Source organism: Schistocerca americana, chromosome 4 (genome assembly GCF_021461395.2).
Source record: "Schistocerca americana isolate TAMUIC-IGC-003095 chromosome 4, iqSchAmer2.1, whole genome shotgun sequence".
Classification (NCBI taxonomy): domain Eukaryota; kingdom Metazoa; phylum Arthropoda; class Insecta; order Orthoptera; family Acrididae; genus Schistocerca; species Schistocerca americana.
The window spans coordinates 489,934,507-489,939,336 of record NC_060122.1 but is presented as its reverse complement, the minus strand read 5'-3'; the positions used below and the strand labels follow the sequence as shown (position 1 = coordinate 489,939,336).

The 4,830-nt window shown below is 45.2% G+C and overlaps 1 non-coding gene across 1 annotated transcript; it reads left to right on the top strand.

Moving 5' to 3' along the window:
• The first annotated feature begins 1,287 nt into the window (after window positions 1-1,287).
• Trnar-gcg lies at window positions 1,288-1,362 on the top strand. The gene has a single exon. It is a non-coding gene; the product is annotated as a tRNA-Arg (tRNA).
• The last annotated feature ends 3,468 nt before the right edge of the window (window positions 1,363-4,830 follow it).

Here is a 4,830-nt window from a genome sequence, read left to right as displayed (position 1 = left end):
CCTAAGTGTCACATTGGGTAAGTCTACAGCAATTAATTCCTATGATACTTGGAATTGTGCATCTAGCTTCTTCGAGCGAACCCTTCTTACCGATGTGATGATATTGGTTAGCCACATCTCATTATGCAGCCTTTAGTAACTGCATTATGTGTTGTATTGACTGGGACTTTCTGGGAAGATGACGGGCAGGTATAGGCGAAATTCTGTTTTCGCTAAAATTCCCCAATGGTGGGACGGGAGGTGCGTGGTCACCCACACGCGTGTGGCTTCCCGTGGATGAATAGCGGCATCTTCAGATGTTCCCAGAATTTTTTGCATGGGCGGACTAAGCCGCGTGAGATAGCCAGCCGAGGAGGCTATTCTCTGGCGGCGCTACCGCAAGCCACCCTTTCGCTGCGTGACTTCTGAAGACGAAGATAAATGCAGTTGGGTATTTCCCTGAAGCGTTGCAGACGGGAAGCCACTGCCATATTTTCGCACACAGTATGGGAAACGAGCGACTCTTCGCACTGTAAACATACAGCCAATAAGGAAAGACAGCACAACCTATTACCAACTTCTTGTCAGTGTATGTCAATACAATAGGCACATAATGGAAAATTTAGACAGGTCTTCCCTGCAAAGTGTAGTGGAAAATGAAATTCACGCTTGTCATGTTGGAAAACCGAGGGATCGGCTTTATCTGTGTGAGAGCAGAGCAAAGAGAGTTAAGAGGAGTCGGGGAGCAGGCAGGTTGCTGGGCACCGCAGATCGACGTCTTTTCCGCAGAGGCTACGATTTGTGGCCGGTCCAGCATTGTGCTTCTTGTTTCTGTTACGAGTAAGTGTCGCGACTAGCGTTTGCGCTGGCTGTAGTCTGTGCAGTTACCAACTTGCGAGTGCATACCTTGCAGAACTAGCACTCCCGGAAGAAAGGATATGCAGGAGAGCTTCTGCGAAGTTTGGAAGGTAGGAGACGAGGTACTGGCGGAATTAAAGCTGTGAGGACGGGGCATGAGTCGTGCTTGGGTAGCTCAGCTGGTAGAGCACTTGCCCGCGAAAGGCAAAGATCCCGAGTTTGAGTCTCGTCCTGGCACACAGTTTCAACCTGCCAGAAAGTTTCGTATCAGCGCACATTCCACTGCAGAGTGAAAATTTCATTCTGGAAGCATCCCCTATGCTGTGGCAAAGTCATTTCTCCGCAATATCCTTTCGTCCAGGAGTGCTAGGTATGCAGGAGAGCTTCTGTGAAGTTTGGAAGGTAGGAGACGAGGTACTGGCGGAATTAGTGAGGATGGGGCGTGAGTCGTGCTTGGGTAGCTCAGCTGGTAGAGCATTTGCCCGCGAAAAGCAAAGGTCCCGAGTTCGAGTCTCGGCCTGGCACACAGTTTTAATCTGCCAGGAAGTTTCATTGCTAAAATAGCGTGAATGAGCTATAAATGGTATCGAAAACATCACTTCACCCTAGCTGAACTGAAAATCCCAACAGCAACACAGAAACCGAAAAATCGAAGCCAAACAGAAAGTCAAAAACCAACATCATCATAGAAAGCCAAAAAGCGAAAGTAACGCAGATAGCAAAAAAAGTCTGACAATAAACAAAACACAGCGTGGGAAATTTCACTTGATCTTTGTAGCTCAACTGAGGTCCCGCTACCAATAAAGAAAGCTTGAACCATGAAACATAGACCTTGCCGTTGGTGGGGAGGCTTGCGTGCCTCAGCGAATACAGACAGCCGTACCGAAGGTGCAACCACAACGGAGGGGTATCTGTTGAGAGGCCAGACAAACGTGTGGTTCCTGAAGAGGGGCAGCAGCCTTTTCAGTAGTCGCAGGGGCATCAGTCTGGATGATTGACTGATCTGGCCCTGTAACACTAACCAAAACGGCCTTGCTGTTGTGGTACTGCGAACGGCTGAAATCAAGGGGAAACTACAGCCATAATTTTTCTCGAGGGCATGCAGATTTACTGTATGATTAAATGATGATGGCGTCCTCTTGGGTAAAATATTTCGGAGGTAAAATAGTCCCCCGTTCGGATCTCCGGACGGGGACTACTCAAGAGGACGTCGTTATCAGGAGAGAGAAAACGCGTTCTACGGATCGGAGGGTGGAATGTCAGATCCCTTATTCGGGCGGGTAGGGTAGAAAATTTAAAAAGGGAAATTCATAGGTTAGATACAGTGGGAAGTTGTACCCGTGCTCTAGGACGCCGGCACGGTAGCTCAGCGTGTTCGGACAGAGGGTTACGTACCCTCTGTAATTAAAAAACTGAGTTAATCGATCATCAAAGAACTTAATCGGATGTCTTACGACGTCCGTCCCGATCAGATACAACGAACAAACGCGGACAAAATGAGAATTAAAAAAAAAAAAAAAAAGAAAAAGGGGGGGTAGCGTCTTTGATTCATAATCAAAACGTCTTCGGTCCCGGGTTCGATCCCAGCCACTGCCTAAATTTTGATAAATAATCAGCATTGGCGGCCGAAGACTTCCGGCACAAGAAGTCAGCCTCATTCTGCCAACGGCCTTGTCAAAGAGGGCGGAGGAGCGGATAGAGGTTCAGGGCACTCTCTTGTTCTAGGGGTGGGAAATTGCCCCTAAAGGCGGAAGAACCAGCAATGATCAACGACATGAGGATGTAGAAGGCAATGGAAACCACTGCATTAAAGACACGTAACGTGTATCCACAGGGCATGTGGCCTGTAATTAAAGAAGTATCATGATGATCTCTCCATTGGCAAAATATTCCGGAATAGTCCCCCATTCGGATCTGCGGGAGGGGACTGCCAAGGGGGAGGTTACCATGAGAAAAAGATTGAATAATCAACGAAAGGATAACGTTCTACGAGTCGGGGCGTGAAATGTCAGAAGCTTGAACGTGGTAGGGAAACTAGAAAATCTGAAAAGGGAAATGCAAAGGCTCAATCTAGATATAGTAGGGGTCAGTGAAGTGAAGTGGATGGAAGACAAGGATTTCTGCTCAGATGAGTATCGGGTAATATCAACTGCAGCAGAAAATGGCATAACAGGTGTAGGATTCGTTATGAATAGGAAGGTAGAGCAGAGGGGGTGTTACTGTGAACAGTTCAGTGACCGGGTTGTTCTAATCAGAATCGACAGCAGACCAACACCGACTACGATAGTTCAGGTATACATGTCGACGTAGCAATCTGAAGATGAACAGATAGAGAAAGTGTATGAGGACACTGAAAGGGTAATGCAGTATGTAAAGGGGGACGAAAATCTAATAGTCATGGGCGACTGGAATGCAGTTGTAGGGGAAGGAGTAGAAGAAAAGGTTACAGGAGAATATGGGCTTGGGACAAGGAATGAAAGAGGAGAAAGACTAATTGAGTTCTGTAACAAGTTTCAGCTAGTATTAGCGAATACCCTGTTCAAGAATCACAAGAGGAGGAGGTATACTTGGAAAAGGCCGGAAGATACGGGAAGATTTCAGTTTGATTACATCATGGTCAGACAGAGATTCAGAAATCAGATACTGGATTGTAAGGCGTACCCAGGAGCAGATATAGACTCAGATCATAATATATTAGTGATAAAGAGTAGGCTGAGTGGACGATCAAGAACGAAGTGGTCGTATTAAGAAGGGTGTAAGACAAGGCTGTAGCCTTTCGCCCCTACTCTTCAATCTGTACATCGAGGAAGCAATGATGGAAATAAAAGAAAGGCTCAGGAGTGGAATTAAAATTCAAGGTGAAAGGATATCAATGATACGATTCGCTGATGACATTGCTATCCTGAGTGAAAGTGAAGAAGAATTAAATGATCTGCTGAACGGAATGAACAGTCTAATGAGTACACAGTATAGTTTGAGAGTAAATCGGAGAAAGACGAAGGTAATGCGCAGTACTAGAAATGAGAACAGCGAGAAACTTAACATCAGGATTGATGGTCACGAAGTCAATGAAGTTAAGGAATTCTGCTACCTAGGCAGTAAAATAACCAATGACAGACGGAGCAAGGAGGACATCAAAAGCAGACTCGCTATGGCAAAAAAGACATTTCTGGCCAAGAGAAGTCTACTAATATCAAATACCGGCCTTAATTTGAGGAAGAAATTTCTGAGGATGTGCGTCTGGAGTACAGCATTGTATGGTAGTGAAACATGGACTGTGGGAAAACCGGAACAGAAGAGAATCGAAGCATTTGAGATGTGGTGCTATAGACGTATGTTGAAAATTAGGTGGACTGATAAGGTAAGGAATGAGGAGGTTCTATGCAGAATCGGAGAGGAAAGGAATATGTGGAAAACACTAATAAGGAGAAGGGACAGGATGATAGGACATCTGCTAAGACATGAGTGAATGACTTCCATGGTACTAGAGGGAGCTGTAGAGGGCAAAAACTGTAGAGGAAGACAGAGATTGGAATGCGTCAAGCAAATAATTGAGGACGTAGGTTGCAAGTGCTACTCTGAGATAAAGAGGTTAGCACAGGAAAGGAATTCGTGGCGGACCGCATCAAAGCAGTCAGAAGACTGATGACAAAAAAAAAAAAAAAAAAAAAAAAAACCAGTGGGATTTAGCCAAGTTCGGTGACAGGAGGAACAAGACCTCTGGTCAGGTGAATACAGGGTTATAAATACAAAATCATATAGGGGTAATGCAGGAGTAGGTTTAATAATGAATAAAAAAAATAGGAGTGCGGGTAAGCTACTACAAATAGCATAGTGAAAGCATTATTGTGGCCAAGATAGACAGGAAGCCCACGCCTACTACAGCAGTACAAGTTTATATGCCAACTAGCTCTGCAGATGACGAAGAAATTGAAGAAATGTATGATGAGATAAAAGAAATTATTCAGATAGTGAAGGGAGACCAAAATGTAA